The 23,385-nt window shown below is 37.4% G+C and overlaps 2 long non-coding RNA genes across 4 annotated transcripts in view; both read left to right on the plus strand.

Annotated features, from left to right (window-relative positions):
• LOC136253982 (uncharacterized) overlaps nucleotides 1–23,385 on the plus strand; it is an 81,475-nt gene that overhangs the window by 32,433 nt on the left and 25,657 nt on the right. The window lies entirely within an intron of this gene.
• Nucleotides 19,851–20,938, plus strand: LOC136254290 (uncharacterized). 3 transcript variants are annotated; one of them, XR_010700420.1, is made up of 6 exons: nucleotides 19,851–20,204; nucleotides 20,253–20,363; nucleotides 20,413–20,460; nucleotides 20,515–20,565; nucleotides 20,615–20,699; nucleotides 20,756–20,938. It is a non-coding gene; the product is annotated as an uncharacterized lncRNA (long non-coding RNA). The 3 variants fall into 3 exon arrangements; XR_010700419.1 differs by having other exon boundaries at nucleotides 20,253–20,460; XR_010700418.1 differs by having other exon boundaries at nucleotides 20,253–20,565.

The following is a 23,385-nucleotide window of genomic DNA, read 5'->3' on the forward strand; positions in this document are numbered from 1 at the left end:
ACATGGTAGTTTCTTTGTAGCTGAACTCTCTACAATGTAACTTCTTCTAGCTGAACTCTCTACAGGGTGATTTGTTTGTAGCTGAACTCTCTACAAGGTAACTTCTTCTAGATGATCTTTCTACAGGGTGATTTGTTTGTAGCTGAATTCTGTACAGGGCAATTTGTTTGCAGCTGAACTCTCTACATGGCAGTTTCTTTGTAGCTGAACTCTCTACAATGTAACTTCTTCTAGCTGAACTCTCTACAGGGTGACTTGTTTCTAGCTGATCTCTCTACAGGGTGACTTGTTTCTAGCTGAACTCTCTACAGGGTGATTTGTTTGTAGCTGAACTCTCTACAAGGCAACTTCTTCTAGCTGATCTTTCTACAAGGTGATTTGTCTGTAGCTGAATTCTGTACAGGGCAATTTGTTTGCTGCTGAACTCTCTACATGGTAGTTTCTTTGTAGCTGAACTCTCTACAATGTAACTTCTTCTAGCTGAACTCTCTACAGGGTGACTTGTTTGTAGCTGAACTCTCTACAAGGTAACTTCTTCTAGCTGATCTTTCTACAGGGTGATTTCTTTGTAGCTGAATTCTCTACAGGGCGATTTGTTTGCAGCTGAACTCTCTACATGGTAGTTTCTTTGTAGCTGAACTCTCTACAATGTAACTTCTTCTAGCTGAACTCTCTACAGGATGACTTGTTTCTAGCTGATCACTGTACAGGGTGACTTGTTCCTAGCTGAACTCTCTACAGGTGATTTATTTGCATCTGAACTCTCTTACATGGTGGTTTTTTTGTAGCTGAACTCTCTACAAAGTGACTTCTTCTAGCTGATCTATCTACAGGATGACTTGTTTCTAACTGAACTCTCTACAGTGTTATCTGTTCATAGCGGAACTTTCTACTGGGTGATTTGTTTGCAGCTAAACTCTTTGCATGATTGTTTCTTTTTAACTGAACTCTCTACAAGGTAACTTCTTCTAGCTGATCTCTCTACAGGATGACTTGTTTCTAACTGAACTCTCTACAGTGTGATCTGTTCATAGCTTAACTTTCTACAGGGTGATTTGTTTGTAGCTGAACTCTCTACAAGGTAACTTCTTCTAGCTGATCTCTCTACAGGATGACTTGTTTCTAACTGAACTCTCTACAGGGTAACTTGTTTCTAGCTGAACTCTCTACAGGGTGATTAGTTTGTAGCTGAACCCTCTACAAGGTAACTTCTTCTAGCTGATCTTTCTACAGGGTGATTTGTTTGTAGCTGATCTCTCTACAGGGCAATTTGTATGTAGCTGAATTCTCTACAGGGTGATTTATTTGAGCTGAACTCTCTACATGATGGCTTCTTTGTAGCTGAACTTTCTATTAGGTACCTTCTTCTAGCTGATCTGACTACAGGGTGATTTTTTTGTAGCTGAATTCCCTACAGAATAACTTGCAATGTAATATAACTGTGTAAATTATACATGCAGCTGAATGCTTTATTAGGGTGACTGTTCTATTAGAGTATCTCAGTCTCGCAATTGCTGCACGATAACTCAGTGATTTGTAATCCGATTCTTCTGTACTACTGCAAGAACTTTCTATGATGATTATTCCAGCTACATACTGATTTTCAGCTCGTTGCTCTAAGCGGTTTGCCTGGTAGACACGAAAACTAATAGTTTTTTTATTTATAAAAATCGATCGCGTAATTTTGACACAGGTCGGTTTTTGTGTCATATCTCCATGGTCTTTATCCCGATTCCTTTCAAACTACAAAAAGGCACTCCTACGATGGTTGCTCCATCTACATATCAATTTTCAACTGATTCCTCCAAGGGGTTTACCCTGTAGGCGTGACAGACCTTCAACCTTATTTTACGCAAATAATCGGTAATAACTCCGTGAATGTTCATCGGATTCCTACCAAAGTTGGTACCGAGATCCGCCTTAATGAGCCCTTTACGTGTGCCAAATTTCAGCCCAATCCGAGCACGCATTCGTGTTTTATGGCGAATTTTGCGAAGTGTGCGAAATGAAGAAGATGAAGAAAAAACGAAGAAATTAAAACGAAATTGTGTTCGCTCATATCTCGGAAATGGCTGGAGCGATTTTCTTCAAATTTGGTATGTAGACTCCCCTAACTGGGCGGCACGTCTCTACCAAATTTGGTTCCAATCGGATAAGGGATCATAGAGCTACATAGGTGTGAAAATTGCGTTTTCTTTCTTCCTGCTAATATACTCACGGTGTGGCGCGCCGGCTTCTTGGGCCGCACGACACACTATCGTGTGTCTTGATAATAAAGGACCAAGTATACTACCTTGAGGTACTCCTGATTCAACAGGGAGAAGATTGGAATTACAGCCATTAATTGATACAAATTGAGACCTATTACAGGGGCGGATCCAGAGTTTGGAAAAAGGGGGGGCATTTTGCTGAAAAAAGTTGAAGAGCAAAAAAAAAAAGGTCACAACAATAATAGCTAGTGATCTTTTACCAAATATATTATATCACGTATGTTATGTAAAATAAAATCCTATTTATAACTTCATGGGTAAGCTACACTACCTCATGAACATTGTAACTACTTTATTAGAATAATAGACTGCTCTATTAGAGTATCTCGATCTTGTACGCAATTTCTTGAAGGGGGGGGGGCATTTGCCCCAAATGCCCCATCCTGGATCCGCCATTGTATTAGTAACATATGCCAGAAACCATGACCAGAGTTCACCGCCAATATTGAACATACGAAGTTTGTGAAGTAGATGTGAATGAGAAATAGTATCAAAAGCCTTGGTGATATCCAGGTAAATGATATCCAGCTGATGACAAGAGGTAAAAATGTCAGATAAAACTAAAAGGAGTTGTTGTACTGATGAATGATTCTGAATAAATCCAAACTGGGCAGGATTTATTCTGCTAGTAACATGTCCAATAATTTTATCGTGCAGTATTCGTTCCAACACTTTAGAAGTATTACTGAGTAAGGATATCGGTCGGTAGTTGTTGATATGGGTAGGGTCACCAGATTTAAACACAGGAATTATTTTGTGAACTTTCCATTCACAAGGAAGATAACCAAATTTTAATGTCAGATCGAAAAGATAGTGAAGAGGTTTATAGAGGACCGAAGCACACTTAGAAAGTAGAATGGGTGGGATGTCGTCTGGGCCCATGGCCTTGGATGTGTCTAAGCTTACCAATGCTTCATAGACATCAGCTTCAGTGATTGTAATATGACAGAGTGATACAGGACAATAGGAGTTAAAAGAAGGCGGTAAATCAGTGGAAGTGTTATTAAAAATTGAGTAAAAGTAATTGTTGAAAGTATTGGCTTTATCATTATCACAGTCAAATGTCGTAGAATTGTGATACATAGTGGAGGGGATAGATTTGGATTTTGTAAACCCTCTGATATATTGGGATTGTCAGATGTAGTGACTAAATTGGATTCATATGTCATTTTAGCATTGCTGATCTTTGCTTGAAGCAGGTTTTGGGAGGTTTCCAGCTTATTTTTATTGTATTCAGTAGAGTTGTTGTTAAATTTACGTCTAAGTGAGCGTAGACAGTTGATGTGGTGTCTAATGTCGGAATTGAACCACACGGGCTGACTATTAGGTTTAATTGTAGTTATGGGAATAAAATGTGGTAGAGCATCTTTAATGGTGTTGCTAAGGTATGACCACACAAATTCAATATCTTCAGACATGAGACAAGGTGTGAAATCAGAGTTATATAAAAAGTAACACAGGTCATTGTAGTTACCTTTAGAGTAATTTAGAATTGGTGTAGCCCTTTGGTCACTGTCATTGTTCAATGATGAATGAGAGTCAAAGGTTATGACAAAATGGTCTGATGGGATAGGTAAAGGAGGATCACAGTGTATTCTTAGATTCGAAATATTGTCAGGAGCATTGGTTAGGACTAGGTCAAGTATGTTACCAGCTATATGAGTAGGTTCATCTATCATTTGAACAAGGTTAAGGTCAAATACAACGTCACAGAAATTCGATGAAAAGGGGGATTGACCACATAGGGAATCCCAGTTGATATCTCCTAGATTGAAATCTCCCAGTAGAATTAAATGGCCAGTAAGATCTCTGAGGGTGTTAATGTAGCTCAGAAATTCTTGGCAATAATCGACCGATGAATCAGGAGGAATATATCCTAAGCAATACACAGTTGGTAAAGTAGATCCAATACTGATTGTTAGCATCTCTAGGTTGGTAGGGGATTGTAACACTTGATATGGTTTAGAAGATTTAACAGCAAACATTACTCCACCACCAAGAGTTTTGCGATCTTTCCGAATTATAGCTGAGCAGCTACAAATAGCCCTACCAGTGGCCAGGCTTCTTGACTAGCAATGTTCTAACTTCTCTACTTTGTAATTCTTGACGTGACCATCCATGGTTCCACCGGATTTCCTGATGCACGAGTGGAGCAGCCTCATGTCGAGTCCCACAATCAAATTTACGGAACGATGAAGTGCACGAATCACGTGATTATTGAAGTAGACTAGATCCAATAATCATCCATTCTAGTGTTTCGATTTGCTGTTTGGAATCATCTGGCCCTTCTCATAGCTCGTATAAGTCAATTCCGTGGGATTCACGTGACAGTCGGTTCAATAGCCCCAGCGTTATTGAACCAACTTTCGGTTCAGTAACCACTGCCTTGTATTAAATGCAATGCAAGATCGAGATACTCTAATAGAGCAGTCAGCCACTCTAATAGAACAATCACTCTAATAGAACAGCCACAATTACATTTCTTTTTAAAGCTACTTAATTTACATGTAGATTGTCTAAACCGAGCTTTCATTAAAATATAAGATTTTGGTGGACAAAGCTGCCCTGCCCACGAATAGCATCCATGCAATATGTAAATTTCATTGTTTAAGACACTCTTTGCTCTGCTCCACTGCCCCTGTTGATCATGGCAGAGTGCTCAATCTTTCCCATTCTTATTCACTGTGACATTCCCAATATATTGTATTTAGACACATACATGTGCAGATGGTATAGCTAATTACAGTAGCAGTAGAGATATTTTTTGCAGATATCATCCATACAGCTAGGTCTTCAGCTTACCTAAAAAAATGCTATTTTTATTGACTGAAATGCCACTAAATTCAACCTTTTAGTGTCTATTTTCAAAAATTTCCTGGGTGGGCATGCCCCCAGACCCTCCTAGTTTCAGCATGCTTTGCATGCTGGGTGTGCACACCATAATATAATCTGAAACATGTCATATAAAAAGGTCCACTTTTCTTCTAAAAGAACCTACCCAGATAAAAGTCTGGCTACGGCCCTGTGGTATATAGTTTGATTTTGCCTGATGTGCGATTTGGATCAGTTTTGTAAAATCTGGTCACATTTTATTTATGATGTCATTAAGTTTGCAAAATGGATAACTCAATGTGTATGATTTTATCATAATAGATGCACTCTGTTTATTTACAACTCTTAGGCTTGCTACACCTTTTAGGCACAAGTAGACACCAGCCTATTATGCTGGCATAATTTTGAGCATAATAGGTGCCTGAAAGCATCAAGCATAATGCTAGCATAATAGGTAGAATAATTGTCATACTGTAAGCAAAAATGCATGCCATAGAAAAAGGTTGACTTACAATAATAGAACAGTTGATGCCACTGATATGGCATTAAGTAGTTATCTAACACGACTGTTATTATAGTTTACAGTGCTTGCACAATGAGTATACGTACTTTTTACATTTAACCAGTTGTTCATAAGCCAACATTTATCATTATCTATAGAAAGTAACAAAGCATTGGAACTGTTGCAAAAATTTTGAACATAATTATGAGCATAATAGGCAAAAAATTTGAGCACTGCAGCATAGCATAATAGGCAAAATTAAAAGCATAATAGGCTGGTGCCTAGGCACAAGCAGAAAAAAATTTAGGACATAAGATTATTATATGATGCATGGTTTTGTAACAAAAATATACTGTCAAGATGGAGATGTGGAAAGTATGAGACAACTTGCTCTACTGAATAGATCCTTATAAGGAAAGTGTGCTTAGATGTTACTGACTCAATAAAAATGTATGTTATGAATAAGGCTTTTTCATTCATCTAAAAATAAATATTATCTCAGTCATTAAGGCAAAAATTATTGGTGAAGGGATAATGTAAACCAACAGCATTTTTAATTCCCAGTATGTACTATACCTATAGTTCTATGAATATTATTCCAGCTATAAACATTCCCACTCAGTCTCTAATGAAAGGTAGCATGCATGCATACCAGAGTGCATTATGATAATGCATAATTTGGTACCATTGATGTACAGTAATTCACTGTACCATAATTATGACGATTATCATCGTAGCTCATAAACCTAATGACATAAACACCAAATGTAGCAGGCATTATGTGTGACTTAGCTGTTGAGTACCTTCCACTAATGCCTATGTAGAGATCCCCCCCCCCCCCATATCATTTCTCCTAAACTTACATGTATTACTCCCATTGCAGTTACAGGCAGTAATCAATTGAAGTTACTTAATTATACCAGTTACTAGCAAAGTGCCATTTAAAAAAGAGTGTAATATGCTTGTGTATTTGTAGGGGCATGCATATCCTGGCCTGCAAAACAGAAATGATTGAGTGTATGAAAGGTGTGGCAACCAATATCTTACTGTATAAGTGTATATGGCCTGTATACAACCATTAATAAATCATCATGTACCCTAGCTAGTTGCATTAGCAGTAGGCAAAGACAACAGCAACAGTACAACTGCAAATAACTTGTGATTTTCTATCTGGTATTGGGATGAACACAATAATTATTACTCAATGACTTATTGGTAGTGGAGGGCTTGATGGAGGAGTTATACGCACAGAATAAACACTTTACTATAAAGATACAATTTACTGGTCAGTTAGTGAGTACTCACCATCTTTTATATAAAATGTTGCCACAGTTTGTCCACCATACTTTACACCGCTATTATATTTCTCTTGTGATATCAATATTTCCAGTTTAAAAGCCTTGTTATTTTCAACAACATGATCATCATTAATACGAATGTAAGCAATTGCTTTTGTCTGTTTGGATGAAAACCATACATCTTGAGCATCTTCATAAAAATCTGATGATGAGGCTACAACATGGAAGCAGAATAATATCACATTTAATAGACTGCTATATATATATATATACGTATATCAAGACACACGGTAGTGTGTCGTGCGGCCCAAGAAGCCGGCGCGCAACACCCGTGAGCATATTGACAGGAAGAAAGAAAACGCAATTTTCACACCTCCGTAGCTCTGTATTGCCTTGATGAAACATGACGATTTGTGCTGTGGATACTCCCTCCACCTTCAGCACTCTACATTCCAAATTTGAGCGAAATCGCTTCAAGCGTTCCCGAGATATGCGACTTCAAAAATTGGCTTAGTTTCTTAGTTTTTTTTTTCTTTTTATTTTTCTTCCTCTTTTCGCACACTTACAAAAACTGCTATAAAACGCGAACGCCATATCCGATTGCCTTGAAATTTGGCACACAGAAGGGGGATATAAAGGCGCATCGCTGTACCAACTTTGGCTAGAATCCGATAAACAGGAAAAGAGTTATGATCGATTATTCACGAAAAATAACACCAATATGTTGTCACGCCTACAGGGTAAACCGCGTATGGGAAGAAGCTGAAAATCGGTGGGTGAATAGGTTAACTATTGAACCTCAAACCTTTTGTAGTTTGAAAGAAATCGAGCTAAAAACCAGGAAGATACAACGAAAAAACCAACAGTGTGTAACAATTACGCAATCGAGATGAGCTAATAAAAAACGATTACTTGCCACGCCTACCAGATAAACCGCTTGGGTTAATGCTTTGAAAATCGCTGTATAGATGGAGTAATCATCTTAGAAAGGCTCTTCAATGGTGTAGAAGAATCAGACTTAAAGCCACGGAGTTATAACACGAAATCCAACTTGGTGCAGCAAGTGCGAGATCGAGATACTCTAATAGAGCAGTCATCCTAATAGAGCAGTCACCCTGAAGAGAATTCAAGAGATCAGCTAGAAACAGGTAACCTGTATAGAAATCAGCTACAAACAATTCACCCTGTAGAGAGATCAGCTACAAACAATTCACCCTGTAGAGAGATCAGCTAGAAGAAGTTACCTTGTAGGGAGTTCATGCAACTATGTAAAGAGATAGTTTAGCTAGAAGAAATCACCTTGTAGTGTTCAGCTACAAAGAAACTACCATGTAGAGAGTTCAACTACAAACAAATCGCCCTGTAGAGAGATCAATAGAAGAAATTACCTTGTAGAGAGTTCAGCTACAAAGAAACCATCATGTAGAGAAATCAGCTGCAAACAAATCACCTGTAGAGAGATCAGCTAGAAGAAGTCACCTTGTAGAGAGGAAACCATCATGTTGAGAGTTCAGCTACAAATTAGTGACCTTGTAGAGACATCAGCTAATAGAAGTTACCTTATAGAGAGTTCAGTTACAAACAAATCTCCCTGTAGAGAGATCAGCTAGAAGAAATTACCTTGTAGAGAGTTCAGCTACAAAGAAACCATCATGTAGAGAGTTCAGCTGCAAACAAATCACCTGTAGAGAGTTCAGCTACAAACAAATCTCCCTGTAGAGAGATCAGCTAGAAGAAATTATCTGGTAGAGAGTTCAGCTACAAACAAATCACCCTGTAGAAAGATCAGCTAGAAGGAGTCACCTTGTAGAGAGTTCAGTTACAAAGAAACCATCATGTAGAGAGTTCAGCTACAAACTAGTGACCTTGTAGAGACATCAGCTAAAAGAAATCGCCTTGTAGAGAGTTCAGCTACAAAGAAACCATTATGTAGAGAGTTCAGCTGCAAACAAATCTCCCTGTATAGAGATTAGCTAGAAGAAGTTTCCTTGTAGAGAGTTCAGCTACAAACAAATCATCCTCTAGAAAGATCAGCTAGAAGAAGTTACCTTGTGGAGAGCTCTGCTGAAACCATCATGTAGAGAGTTCAGCTGCAAACAAATCACCTGTAGAGAGTTAAGCTACAAACAAATCTCCCTGTAGAGAGATCAACTAGAAGAAGTTTCCTTGTAGAGAGTTCAGCTACAAACAAATCATCCTCTAGAAAGATCAGCTAGAAGAAGTTATCTTGTGGAGAGTTCTGCTGAAACCATCATGTAGAGAGTTCAGCTGCAAACAAATCACCTGTAGAGAGTTAAGCTACAAACAAATCTCCCTGTAGAGAGATCAGCTAGAAGGAGTTACCTTGTAGAGAGTTCAGCTACAAAGAAACCGTCATGTAGAGAGTTCAGCTGCAAACAAATCATCTGAAGAGAGTTCAGCTACAAACAAATCTCCCTGTAGAGAGGTCAGCTAGAAGAAGTTTCCTTGTAGAGAGTTCAGCTACAAACAAATCACCCTGTAGAAAGATCAGCTAGAAGAAGTCACCTTGTAAAGAGTTCAGTTACAAAGAAACCAGCATATAGAGAGTTCAGCTACAAACTAGTGACCTTGTAGAGACATCAGTTACCTTGTAGAGAGTTCTGCTACAAAGAAACCATCATGTAGAGAGTTCAGCTGCAAACAAATCACCTGTAGAGAGTTCAGCTACAAGCAAATCTTCCTGTAGAAAGATCAGCTAGAAGAAGTCACCTTGTAGAGAGTTCAGCTACAAAGAAAGCATCATGTAGAGAGTTCAGCTGCAAACAAATCACCTGTAGAGAGTTCAGCTACAAACAAATCTCCCTGTAGAGAGATCAGCTAGAAGAAGTTTCCTTGTAGAGAGTTCAGCTACAAACAAATCACCATCTAGAAAGATCAGCTAGAAGAAGTCATCTTGTAGAGAGTTCAGTTACAAAGAAACCAGCATATAGAGAGTTCAGCTACAAACAAACCTCCCTGTAGAGAGATCAGCTAGAAGAAGTTTCCTTGTAGAGAGTTCAGCTACAAGCAAATCACCCTGTAGAAAGATCAGCTAGAAGAAGTCACCTTGTAGAGAGTTCAGTTACAAAGAAACCAGCATATAGAGAGTTCAGCTACAAACTAGTGACCTTGTAGAGACAGTTACCTTGTAGAGAGTTCTGCTACAAAGAAACCATCATGTAGAGAGTTCCGCTGCAAACAAATCACCTGTAGAGAGTTCAGCTACAAACAAATCTTCCTGTAGAAAGATCAGCTAGAAGAAGTCACCTTGTAGAGAGTTCAGCTACAAAGAAAGCATCATGTAGAGAGTTCAGCTGCAAACAAATCACCTGTAGAGAGTTCAGCTACAAACAAGTCTCCCTGTAGAGAGACCAGCTAAAAGAAGTTTCCTTGTAGAGAGTTCAGCTACAAACAAATCACCCTCTAGAAAGATCAGCTAGAAGAAGTCACCTTGTAGAGAGTTCAGTTACAAAGAAACCAGCATATAGAGAGTTCAGCTACAAACAAATCTCCCTGTAGAGAGATCAGCTAGAAGAAGTTTCCTTGTAGAGAGTTCAGCTACAAGCAAATCACCCTGAAGAAAGATCAGCTAGAAGAAGTCACCTTGTAGAGAGTTCAGTTACAAAAAAACCAGCATATAGAGAGTTCAGCTACAAACTAGTGACCTTGTAGAGACAGTTACCTTGTAGAGAGTTCTGCTACAAAGAAACCATCATGTAGAGAGTTCAGCTGCAAATATAGTTGTTTGGATTTAGTATGTGTGTGTGTACTTATAATAGCTATAAAGTTGTGATATTTATAGCTAGATCCTTCAAAATTTCTTCTCTAGCTGCAGTAAGTTCTTCAACTTCCCCAAGTGCACATAACAAAGTTGACCATGTCTTAGGACCAGCATTATCGCCATGTTCTGTTGTTATCCAATCCTCAAAGATTTGTTTACAGCATTTCTATGGATCTTCTTTATGTTTTACCTCTATGTTATTAACTGTGGGAACTTTATAGCATAGAGCAAAAGCAACATCTCTCCAGTATGTTTGAATCTTTGGAACAACAAAGCGATTTAAATGCCTCATTTCAGGTTCTACAGGTTAGATAAATACAAAATTCTTACATCAATACACTAAAACTGCTACATGTTGTTCTCACCAGTATTAGTATCAACACCAGATGGATTGAAATTCCTTTTGACTGGATGAGCATTGCTACTCTCTAAGCCTATAGATATGCATAAGAACAAGGACTTATGTGCTGAGATACTATCTTCCATGCCATAAGTATTAACCCAGAAAATTGCATGCACTCATTTTTGTGAATTGTGTGATTTGAAACATTTTGTAAAAAGTTTTGCAAATTTTGTTTGCGGAACATTTTCAGTTTTATGATAACACATACATTCTAATATTATTCACATTAGGGGTGTGTTAACTATACACATTATACATGTATAATACATTCAAAAAGCTTTTAGGATAGTCCTTCCATATTCAGCAATCTTAGCACCAATTGGTTCAATATGTACATCAAATCCCCAAAGCCATGTGAAACAGACATATTGCTGCCCAGTAAAAAATGCCTGTGCACCACTCAGATAATCTCATGCTAGCAGATCCTCCCGGGGCAGCACCAGGAGCTAGGGTTGTTCAAGTCTCATGGATGAAACCTAAAGTTCCACAACAACTCCAACATTGCGCGTGCTAAATGAGAAAAGGACAGTTGAGCATTTGCTTCCCTAGTTCACACTAGGTATGCATACATGCATACAGAGTAATATGTCTGCTCTGGGGACAACACAGAAAAAAAACAAGCTAGGATTCTTCATCCTTAATATGTCCACTGTTGTATATAGTCTTCATAGTACATAGTATAAAAGCTTTATGTCAATAGCTTTATAACAAGGCTCATTATCTGGCATGTAATTTCTATACAATCATTTGGTGTTTAAGGTGGTGGCCACTGAATAATAGATGACACTTTAGTACATAGCTTACTGCACAAAAAGATAATGTTTCCTATGAAGTTTAGAAAGAATTTCAAGGAAACATAGAAATTCATCACAACATTGTCATAATTTTTAATATTTACAGCTTGCTGTTAAGTTTGGAAATCAAAATTGAATATGATGCTATTCTGTGTGCATCATAGTGTGACAACAACTTGATAGTAACAGTTCTGTAAAATGAAGTCAAATGCTACTAAAATGTTCTAGTGAGTATATGGAATAGCTAGTCTTCCTCAGTCATTCTTCTTTCCCATTGATTACTATGGTAAGTGAATTCTGAATCTGATCATGTGATAATTAAGCATTATGATTACTACAAATTAACATTCTGCTAATCACGAGTGAGTAGGCACAAGTTTTCTCACTACCATTGTGGCATTCTTGGTTGTGATAAATAATACTTCTTGATTGCAACTCTTGTTCATAAATTCATCTGGTTAAAGCACCATGTATGCTCATGCACTACGGAAAATATAGCACTCTGGTGTGGTCTTGAGCCATGCAAATATAGCACTCAGCTTTGTCTTACACTATGTTAAGACCATACCTTCATGCTATATGTTCTGTATTGCACTTGCTGTGGTACTTTAACTGGTTCAAAAATTCTCTCTGGAAATTCTTTTTATATTTATCTATTACTGTAAATAAAGAATGTTTAATGTGAATAAATTGAAAAATGTTCGCCAAAACTATATTTGCCAATTGGCTAGTTTATATTGTTCACTATAGTATTGGCTGAAAGGTAAATTCACAAAACTTTATCCACCATTCTGTTTGGCATGTATTCACCAAACTCAAGTCACACCAAACTTTTGTTGTATATGGTATTCCCAAAATTATTCCAGGACAAAATCTGTAAAGATTGAAACACTCTAATAAAGCAGTCACACAACATTTGGGTAACTATTTTATTAGGGTAAGTGACTACGTTATTACTGATCTGATTTTACAGCAATGTTTAATGATGTGCCTTCATGAAATTTTCTGTGATACAGCAAGAAAAATACACAAATTCTAATTAATTATTCCTGAAGATCATCCTTTTATTTCATAATTATCCCGATTTTATTTACCACAGATTATTCCCAAAATTATTGTATGTATGACTAACAATGAACTAAAACCAGAGCACAATGCACAATAAGCCTTTTTGTTTGTTTAGGTACTTAGTACTAGCTACCGACAACATGAAGACTAAACTGTATGACTGTATTATGTTATAGCCACCATATTTAGGCAGTAGGTGCATCCTTTGCCAATTGGAAGCCTACCAGCAGCATGGCATACCTTGTGGTATGTCACAGTAAGGATGTGTCACTCCAATAGTCACTGTCACTGCTTGAAGATTCTTAGTTTACTAATATGTTAAGCTGCTTTACTGTAGTTGTACCCATAGTAAAATGTCAGTAACTTTTAGTATATGGAACATAATTGTTTTACTAAGTTTTAAACTCTCAGTAAAACAACAGTGAATGCAGGTTTACTGAAAAACTACTAAAATAACAAACAATTAACTGTTCCATATACTGGGGATATACCACTCTAGTAAACAAAGAAATTTCAAGCAGTGTGTACTGTGATCTGCCACTGTGTACTGTGATCTGCCACTGTGGTCAAAGCAAAAGGTCAATGAACAAGGATGATTTTACATGATGGAGAACAATCACGCTGTTTTCCCACCATAGTCATAGTTATGTGAGCAAGTAATGTATGACAATATAGCAAGAACAAGGTAAAGCCACATTAACTGTAGGGCCCCCACATTCTTGATTTGCCCCTGGCCCCCTAAATTTTCTTGGATTTTCTTGGCGGCCCTGACAGTGAAATGCCTATTGGGGTGACATCCCCTTGTTATAGTTATTGTGTGGTGAACAGAAGAATAGTAATATTTTTAACTTGATAATATAGAATATAATCCTTGGCTGCCACCCTTTAATATCACATCCTGTTCATACTAGCCTATTTTGTGAAGGCTGCACCCTTTTTCAAAGCTTGGCTGTTTTCGATTAGATATCATTTCTTGGCTTCTGTCTATCTTTTTATTTTCCTACAGGTAAACAGAAGAAATAGATTTTAAGAGACAATTTGCACTAATTTTACTTCATATTAGTTGCTGCACGTGCATGTATATGACTGCTCTATAAGAGATCTTGAAACACACTTGGTACATGTATGTGAGATTGGTATTCACACTATAACTAAACAGATTTCTGTTACATTACTAAAGATTTGTACCTTGATACTGTAGTTACCTGACATGTACTAGAAAATTCAACTAGTTTATATAAGCAGCCTAGCCAGTATACATGACAACAAATCGCACTGAGGCTGAGTGCTCTATTAGAGTATCTTGATGGTGTGACTGTTGTATATGTTTGGTGTATGGTCTATCTTATTTGATTATTTTTGTAGTACTCTAATAGAGTGCACATTTTTTCAAAGAATTTCTAATACTGTGCACATAGATTGTTCTAGAGTTTCCATGGATAGCTAGATTGATAAAATTATATTCTGGTGGAGTACACTAGAACTTCTGGAAGCTTATAAGGTAGAAATTAAGTAAAATGAACAACTGACAACAGTGCCAGAGTGGTAAAGGGTTTAAGTGTCTAGATGTGGAGGTCCATGGCTTGAAATCTCAACAATATTTTTTTCTGATATTTTGTCCACATTTTCTTTTTACTTCTTGGTGACTGTTCTATTGGATTATCTTGATTGCGCTTGATTCACATGTTTGGTATTTACTTTATACTTACCTATTTATTTGCTGAAGATCTGTAGGACTCCTGGTCCTACAGCCTGTTTAAAGTTGTTACATAAAGTATGTTTGAAAAGGTGGAGAAAGGAGACAAAATCCATGACTGGACCTGGAATCCAAATAAAGCTTGCACTAGTTATGGTAAAGTTTTGTAAGTGGTTGCAAGCAGAAAAACAATGCAGAAGAAAATGAAAACAACAACAGCAAAAACGAGGGAAAATGAAAAAATAAGATGAATGTTGAAGGAGCATATATCAAAGGCAGCTGGATCGATTTAGCTCAAATTTAGTATTTTCAGATTCAGATTGTATAAAGAGCATATTATAGCACATTATTTTATCTAATAGACTGATAGAAGTGGCACAATATTAAAGCAATTTTCAAAAATTACAAGAGCAATTTTTGTCATGCCTCCAGAGTAAACTAATGACAGAAATAAGTTAAAATTCGGTATGCAGGTAGGTTGACTATAGTGTACATAGCAAAAAACTTTTGTGATTTGAAAGCACTGAGAGCATTATCTAAGGTGTGCTGTAAAGCCTTAATAAATAAACTCTTGTCCATTTGGTTCCCATGGGGCACTTTGAGATGAAAAGTCACTCTCTAGAGTTCCTATGGATACATATACATGGAATTGACAAGAAGAAAACATCCTGACTGCTCCTGTAAGTGTTCGAGTGTTATTTGGATGGCTGCAGGCTTGAAGTTTCCTGGAAAATGTAGCACCCAGACAGATGTTGCAAAGCCATTACAGAGATGTGAATGCGTGAAAACACGTTTTCTTAAAACTACACTTGTCTGTTGCACGCCTAAATGCATTGGCTTTCGTTGGCCGCACGACACACTATTGTGTGTCCTGATTATAATTGCTGAATGGCTTGATCAATTCACACTGCTACTCATTTCAAACCGTGTCATGTTGTACTCAAGTTAGGGGTATTAGCAGCTAAATCTAAAGATTACCCCTTCAAAAAAGAGAAATTTATATATAATCCACCTGTCTAAAATAGCCACCTACCTATTTATTAAGGCCACGAAAAATTTGGCCTGAAGGTGACTGGCTATGAGAGGTTCCACTGCATAAGTCATGGTCAATGTTCTATATAGCATGTGCACAAATAATATTGTTTTTGCTACTTACAATTCTTGGAGAGTGCACCAACTCCTACAGTTTCATCTAATCGAGGTATCTTTGATGGTTTTGGTGATAATGCTGACTCTAAAAGTATGTAATAGGTTATAGGTTAATTACACGACCTCTCAGCTACACTTCATGACAAACAATTGCAGATACATACATTAGTCTTCTCTCAGTGTTACTTTAACATGTAAGGTGTACTGCACATCATAGTATTGTCATTGGTGTATTAGTTACTCGTACTCTACATACTTACAGTACATCACTTGTACTTACTACATATACATATGTGACTGAATTCGCAAACCTGGCTTTGACGCACAAAGCTTTTTTAGTAGATATGGCGATTTTAGGCAATCACTGTGTGTAGAAACTTCACAGTGCCTAAAGATGTGCAAACAAAATTTACACCAATCATTCATCTATTTATTAGCTATCACTGTGTGGTGGTAGAAGTTTCTGATACCCAAACTATGCCATTTTGGACATCTTTTTTTAATGAGGGTAATAATATCACAGGTGGTAGTAATAGGGGCAGAGGGTGGAGGTAGGTAGGCTTAATACAGGAGTATAAAATGGAGGAAGATGAATGGAAATTTGGGCACTACATTGACCCTCCTTCCACTCAAATCACTCCCAAATGAAGGAGAACACAAATGGTGAACTCTTCCCAGCTCACTACACAACAGATACCAACAATTCCATGGCCACAAAATGGCACCAAAACTCCACTCGTGGCTTTCACAGGGTCTGATATAAGCTGCTACAGAAACCTGTTCTGAAGAAAAGATAGAGTGTAATATGATAGTAGTATTAGGCCAACAATCTATTTGTAGTTAAAATGTGAGTTTGATTTTGCGTGTGTGGAAGCCAGATTATCTCAAATCCGGTCACATATACACATGCAGAAGGTGGGTAATTGTAGGTATGTATAAAATTGAACAGTATGTCACAATACATTAAGTATAGTGCTACTGACCAGTGCAATTGAACCACATTCTGTGGAGTTTTCCAATTTCAGTTTGTAGTTGGTATTGATCACACAAAACCTTCTTCACACCATCTAGACTACATGACTCTGGATTCTTTATGGAGGGTACAACCATCATGTGATCATTGTCACCCTGTGTGTTACTGCAAATAAAACCATATTGAAGTTTTTGGAGTCAAATTGCCAATTTTTGCACACACTATCCATGCTTTGGTAAAGTGAAGTAAATACTGGATGCATAGACTCCAACTGGTAATACTTGTGATGTCTTATTTGAACTTCCAAGTGACATGTTTTATCACGCAGTCTTACACAAAATTCACCCTTGTATAAGAAATTTATCACATTTCTGCAATGCTGTTTTGATTCTTTATGTAGCAACACCCAATGTTCAGGAAGGGCTTGAATTAAATGTACAACCAGACAACAGAAAAAGCCTCTTGGAAGGTAATCAGATGAAAATCTGATAAGAAGTGGTTCAAATAAGAGAAATCTGTATTTGTCTTCATGAGGTTGCCAGTAAGGAAGAACACACAGTAGGTAGCAAAACTCTTCACCTTCTCTTTTAAATTTAGCTATAACTTTCATGTTACATAATAGCTTGACTAAATCACACAGTTTTAGATCACCCTCCATATTAACACTAAGTTCATCCGCAGGTATGATCCCTTGACTTTGAAAAATGCTTAATGTTTTATTGTTGTCAGGGAGTGATATGCACTATTATACTCAGCTGGTCATAAAACCATTGATGATCTACAATCACACAACCTGGAAGCTCGGCAAAATTTGAAAATATTCCGAGTTAGTGGAAGTATTGTAGGGATAATTGAATACTTTTTTCATCTAAAATTGCTACCTTGCTTTTAGCAATATCACAATATTGAGCCCAAGAGATGTAAGTTAGATTTTTAAGCCTACAATACTCCTTTACTTCAAGTTCCAAAATCATCCACACAAGGGGTAAAGGGTATGAATCACCTCCCATTATTTTTTGTATTTTCTGACGAATATTTTTGACCACATCACCTTCATTTTTAGTTCCAGAAGTTGTGGAAACAAGTAACCAAAATTATTAGGGCCTGGTATAGTTATCCTCTCACAATTATGATCTTTTATGATTGGAGTCAATTGTTGATTGAGATCAGTGGTTGTTTTGACAAAATTTTCCAACAGATCTTTACAAGTGCCGACAAAACCGATGAATGACTTTGACCCACTTTAGGAGTGCAATAAATCAGTAGTGATCAACATTAGTTGCTTTATTAACTCTTTGTTTGTGTCTGGTAGTTCATATGGCTTGACTTCATCTTGACCTTCCTTCTTGTATCATACCAGAACTGGTTCACTAAGACTTTTGGTCATATCATGAACAACAAAGTTAATAGTAGGACATTTCACAACACCACTAGTAGGACAATTAAGAACAGGTAGTAAATGGATGTAGCCTGGCTGACCACCAGTGTCTACTATTGTGATCAGTTTCATTCTGTTACCTATTTTTAATTTTTTAGGCAGACTTTTACTTTGTATAATTTTTTCTTTTACTTGTGACTCTGACAATGATGGTAATGATGGCAATGATACAGATGATGAAATAGATAATGGTTGTGTAGTTGAGCTGTCCACAACACTCTCCTTCTCCTCACTAGAAGGAGGTGGATCATCCGAGACTTGAGACTGAACTACTTTTTTAGCAAGATGATCCTCTAATAAGGACTTACAATGATCTATTAGTTCTTGTACATTTATTGTAAACCATTCTATATCACCACTTTCTTTTGTTTCTAACAAACTGGCACTACTAATATAAGCATGTTTTGTTTTTTGAACTTGAATACTTTTATTAAACTTATTTTGCAAAAGCAAATGACGAAAACATGATTTTCCTGCAGCTGCAGATCCTGTAACAAAATTTTTAATATGTTGGAAATTAATTTTTGTTTGATCATCAATATGATTCAAAAATTTGCTTAATTCATCATCACTGCCTTGAGATGGTTGCATTTCCTATATTCATAAAACATACAGATTAAAAAACTTCTGAATACATAACATAAAAAGAGACTCTGTATACACATTGCAATTTAATCAGTTTCTTGTACATTACAAATCCATTTATGGATTAATACAAAGTACACAGACTACACTGTTAAAACAGGGGAGTAACAGTAACTAGGGGAGTGAAATATTTTACTCTGAAAGGGGAGTTTGGATTACTAGGAGAGTAACAGTAACCCACTAAGGGTAAAGAGAACTCCAAGTAAGTGAAGGCACCAAACTGAAGAGTTCCCATTACCAGCTAGCTAGTAGCTAAGGTGAACTCAGTGAGCCAGTATGGCTGAGGCCACATATGAATGAGCCACATGCAGGTTATAGCTGTCTCACTATGTTATTTTCTCCATTAACTAACCAGTTCAATTCTAGCCACTCAATGTAAAAAAGGAAAGTAATTATTTAGGCTTCCTTTTCAATGGCAGCCATTTACTCATGTTTTATTTTACAGGCTAACCAAGACATAGTGAAGGAAACAGACAGTACGAAAACAGGAGGATGAATTGTTACTCAAGAACATTTTGAAATACGTATGTATAATTATTAAATGTGACCAGGCCTGCGAAAATAGGGCATGTGGGCACATAAAATTTGCCTAATTTTTCAAGCTTTCATGGCTCATAACATTTGATACCATTAAGGTATGGCCATGAAATTTTCAGCATCTTTTATGCATTTAATTGGCCTTATAATGCAAGTTATAGAATGCAGATATTCTACTTCATCACTGAGATATGATCCGTTGTGTGACAGGGTGTAGTCTGTGCCCACATGCCCTATTATCGCAGGCCCAGTCACAAATACCATTTCTATTACAAGCGCATTACTTAGAGTGAAGAGTATTACCATAGAAACGGCTTCTTTAACAACAGAGCCGTGTTGAGTAGTTGAAAGCGGTTTGCTTCTCTGAGGAATTGTAGTACTTGAAAGGTGATTTGCTTGTTCGTGAATAATTACTGGAAGTTCACTAGAGTCTATCTCGTCCATCAGTTGTTTCTTTAGGTACGTTTGAGCTCATATCGGAGTCGTCTCGTGTGACACACTGGTTTATTAAACTGGCTCCAACAGAAGTCACCACTGCTCGTGAGGGTTTAGGCGCCTTATTGTGATACGGCAGAAATAGTTCAAGACTCAGGGAAAGAGAATAAAATTCGGTGGACTCAGTCGTATCCGCACTGACTGGTACGTACAGTATTCACTATTCAGCCCATCCAAGCTCACCGCTAGCTACTAGTAGTCAGTGTGTAAGAAGTTGAAGACTTGAGGGAGGAGAGGAAAGCCACCTAGCTTAAACATGGCTTACATATCATGTCCGTCTGCCTTCAGTTGACGTTAGCAGCCAGACACAATGATATTGCCTGGTAAGGTCAGTAGCCTGTACCATTGTCTTTTTACATAATTACATGCAGATTCACTGGAATTAACTAGTAAGATGTATCGTCTGCAGTTAACAAGAATCTTTGATACAATGTACATTGTGTGTCTTCAACTTCATCAACTTTCCGAGTTATTCTTGACCTGTAAGGAGATAATGTTTATAGTTACGTAAGCACATATTTACTTTTTTAGCATGGATGTCTCAATGTCACTGAGAACATAGAATTTTTACAACATCCAGTAAGTGTGTTAACATACAGTGACTGTGCATCAATTTGTAAACATATATTACAGGTACCACAAGAAATCAGTGAACAAACAGACAAACAAAATGATGAACTCCAGGTAGCAAAAAAGTGCTGTTTTGCATGATAGCAACTGTTTACCTTTTTAGTTTACACTACCAATGCTGCTGGTCTGGAAGAATTGTTTTTACAACTTTGTTGGCAACTGTGTGTGACGTACCTTCAGCCATAAAGGTAACAAGTATATGATTGTTGAATATTTCTTTAGTATACTGCTATATTTACTACAGCTGATAACATGTCATGTGGCAGGAAGTAACTCCAGTGAAGTGGCAGTGAAGCATCGTTTGCTGATGATGAAGCCTTGCTACTGGTCTCTTTTTTTCAGTGACTTTCCAATATTATAAAGCTGGATATTGTAAATATTTTGTTACAGTTTTGCTGTATGTCTTTAACATCATTTGAAATTTTATACGGAGTTATTTGCAGAATTTCATGGAGTAAAGGAAACGCCTCACATGCTTATGTGAACTCTCCTAGAGTAACTAGAACTCCCTACAATAGATTTTTCAAAGGGTTCCTGTTACTCCTTTGTGGGGTGTTAGTTACTCTCCACAAAAAAATAGGGGTGTTAAATCCTCCCTACACTGGGAACTCCCCTAGGGGAGTAACAGTTACTCCTTATTTTTAACAGTGTAGATGAATAATTTCTAAAGGGGAATAGGGACAACACTTCATGCCATAAATTGGGAAACATTAAACAATTACACAATATTATATACTGCATGCTTCCAGCTTATCAGACAAGTCAGTACTTTCCAATATAAAAGCATGTGGTTTTGCTACTATAGCGCATTAAGAGTAAGAATTTGATCAAGACACACGGTAGTGTGTCGTGCGGCCCAAGAAGCCGGCGCGTAACACCCGTGAGTATATTGACAGGAAGAAAGAAAACGCAATTTTCGCACCTCCGTAGCTCTGTGCTTCCTTGATGAAACAAGACGATTTTTGCTGTGGACATGCCCTCCAACTGCAGCACTCCACATTCCAAATTTGAGCGAAATCGCTTCACGCGTTCCCGAGATATGCGACTTCAAAAATTGGCTCAGTTTCTTGGTTTTTTTTTTTCTTCTTATTTTTCTTTTTCTTGTCGCACACTTACAAAAACTGCTATAAAACTCGAACGCCATATCCGATTACCTTGAAATTGGCACACAGAAGGGGGATATAAAGACGCATCTCGGTACCAACTTTGGCTAGAATACGATAAACAGGCAAAGAGTTATGAGCGATTATTCACAAAAAATAACACCAATATGTTGTCACGCCTACAAGATAAACCGCGTATGGGAAGGAGCTGAAAATCGGTGGGTGAATAGGTTAACTATTGAACCTAAAACCTTTTGTGGTTTGAAAGAAATCGAGCTAAAAAACAGGAAGATACAACGAAAAAACCAACAGTCTGTAACAATTACGCAATCGAGATTAGCTAATAAAAAAACGACTGCTCGCCACGCCTACCAGATAAAGCGCTTGGGGTAATGCTTTGAAAATCGTTGTACAGATGGAGTAATCATCTCGTTGTACAGATGGAGTAATCATCTTAGAAAGGATCATCAATGGTGTAGAAGAATCAGACTTAAAGCCACGGAGTTATAACACGAAATCCAACTTGGTGCAGCAAGTGCGAGATCGAGATACTCTAATAGAGCAGTCACCTTGAAGAGAACTCAAGAGATCAGCTAGAAGAAGTTACCTTGTAGGGAGTTCATGCAACTATGGAAAGGGATAGTTCAGCTAGAAAAAATCACCTTGTAGAGTTCAGCTACAAAGAAATCACCATGTAGAGAGTTCAGCTACAAAAAAATCGCCCTGTGGAGAGATCAATAGAAGAAGTTACCTTGCAGAGAGTTCAGCTACAAAGAAACCATCATGTAGAGAGTTCAGCTACAAACAAATCTCCCTGTAGAGAGATTAGCTAGAAGAAGTTACCTTGTAGAGAGTTCAGCTACAAAGAAACCATCATGTAGAGAGTTCAGCTACAAACAAATCTCCCTGTAGAGAGATCAGCTAGAAGAAGTTACCTCGTAGAGAGTTCAGCTTCAAACAAATCACCCTATTGAAAGATCAGCTAGAAGAAGTCACCTTGTAGAAAGTTCAGTTACAAAGAAACCACCATGTAGAGAGTTCAGCTACAAACTAGCCACCTTGTAGAGACATCAGCTAGAAGAAATTACCTTGTAGAGAGTTCAGCTACAAAGAAACCACCATGCATGTAGAGAGTTCAGCTGCAAAGAAATCACCCTGTAGAAAATGCAGCCACAAACAAATTGCCCTGTAGAAAGATCAGTTAGAAGAAGTTACCTTTTAGAGAGTTCATACAAAGAAACCACCCTGTAGAGAGATCAGCTAGAAGAAGTTACCTTGTAGATCGTCAGCTACAAACAAATCACCCTGTAGAGAGATCAGCTAGAAGAAGTTACCTTGTAGATGGTTCAGCTACAAACAAATCTCCCTGTAGAGAGATCATCTAGAAGAAATTACATTGTAGAGAGTTCAGCTACAAAGAAACCACTATGTAGAGAGTTCAGCTGCAAAGAAATCACCCTGTAGAAAATTCTGCTAGAAACAAATTGCCCTGTAGAAAGATCAGTTAGAAGAAGTTACCTTTTAGAGAGTTCAGCTACAAAGAAACCATTCTGTAAAGAGCTCAGCTGCAAAGAAATCACCACTGCCCAAATTTCAAGGCAATAGCTCTTTCCAATCTGAAGTTATCAATTGTCAAAGTTGACAAATTGGATGTGTGGAAGGCCCCTTTTCGCAAATCCGGTCACATATGTATTATATGTATAATTGTACATTTACTGATAAAATATTTAAAGTACATCTACTTCATCTTTTCTTCTTCCTGTAGTAAAGA

This window comes from Dysidea avara, chromosome 4, assembly GCF_963678975.1.
Source record: "Dysidea avara chromosome 4, odDysAvar1.4, whole genome shotgun sequence".
Classification (NCBI taxonomy): Eukaryota; Metazoa; Porifera; class Demospongiae; order Dictyoceratida; family Dysideidae; genus Dysidea; species Dysidea avara.